Raw genomic sequence first — 1,545 nt, forward strand, 5'->3', positions numbered from 1 at the left:
TTGACGGATTGAGGTTTTACTCGACCGAGTTTTTCACCTTGGGGTGCACCAGTATTGTTTGTGAAAAAGAAGGACGGAACCTTGAGAATGTGCATCGATTATCGTCAATTGAATAAAGTGACAATAAAGAATAAATATCCGTTACCACGTATTGATGATCTGTTTGATCAGCTGAAGGGAGCTTCAGTGTTTTCAAAGGTAGATTTGAGATCGGGTTATTATCAGTTGCGAGTTCGAGACTCAGATATACCCAAAACTGGTTTCAGAACGAGATACAGTCACTACGAATTCTTAGTGATGCCGTTTGGGCTCACTAACGCCCCTGCGGTATTTATGGATTTGATGAATCAGATTTTCAGACAATATTTGGACCAGTTTGTAGTTGTGTTTATAGACGACATCTTGATTTATTCACACGATGAAATCGAACATGCCGAGCACCGAGATTAGTGTTGCGATTTTACGGGATAAACAGGTTGTATGCTAAGTTCAAGAAATGTGAGTTCGGTTGAAAGAAGTTAGCTTTTGGGACACGTGGTATCTGCATCGGTATTAGAGTTGATCCGAGCAAAATATCAGCCATACTTGATTGAAGCCCCAAGAAATATTATCAAGTTCGAGCTTTTGGGACTTGCTTAGTTACTACTGACGATTTGTAAAGGGTTTTCGATGATAGCCACCCCAATGACGAAACTACTTGAAAGATGTTAAGTTTGAATGGTCGAAGAATGTCGAAAAGTTTTGATCAATTGAAAACTTATTTAATCGAAGCTCGGTGCTAGTGCAAATGAATCTGTAAAGAGTTTGTCATTTACGTGATGCATCCTTACTTGGGTTGGGTTGTGTGTTGATGCAAGAAGGTCGAGTTGTAGCTTACGCGTCGAGGCAATTGAAGCCACATGAGAAAAACTATCCGGCTCATGATCTCGAATTAGCCGCCATCGTATTCGCTTTGAAAATATGGCGACACTACTTGTTTGGGGAGAGGTGTCATGTATATTCGGATCACAAAAGTCTTAAATATTTGATGACTCAAAGAGATTTGAATCTACGACAAAGACGTTGGCTTGAGCTGTTGAAAGATTATGAGCTTGTCATCGACTATCACCCGGGAAAGGCTAATGTGGTTGTCGATGCTTTAAGTCGTAAATCACTATTTTCTTTACGAGCGATGAATGTACACCTGTCCGTTTTATCCGATAATATGTTAGTAGCAGAATTAAAGGCTAAACCATTATAGATTCATCAAATTCGTGAATCTCAGAAAGTCGACAATGAATTGGTTGCTAAACGAGCTGAATGTGCTTCTAATGTGGAATCAGAGTTTCAAATAGACGACAATGATTGTTTAAGGTTCAGAAGTCGATTGTGTGTTCCAAGAAATTCAGAACTTATTTCGATGATCTTGAGTGAGGCTCATAGTAGCCGAATGTCTATCCACCCGGGTAGTACGAAAATGTACAATGATTTGAAACGTCAGTTTTGGTGGCCTAGTATGAAACGAGACATTTCTGACTTTGTTTCGAAGTGTTTGATATGTCAACA

This window comes from Gossypium arboreum, chromosome 13, assembly GCF_025698485.1.
Source record: "Gossypium arboreum isolate Shixiya-1 chromosome 13, ASM2569848v2, whole genome shotgun sequence".
Classification (NCBI taxonomy): domain Eukaryota; kingdom Viridiplantae; phylum Streptophyta; class Magnoliopsida; order Malvales; family Malvaceae; genus Gossypium; species Gossypium arboreum.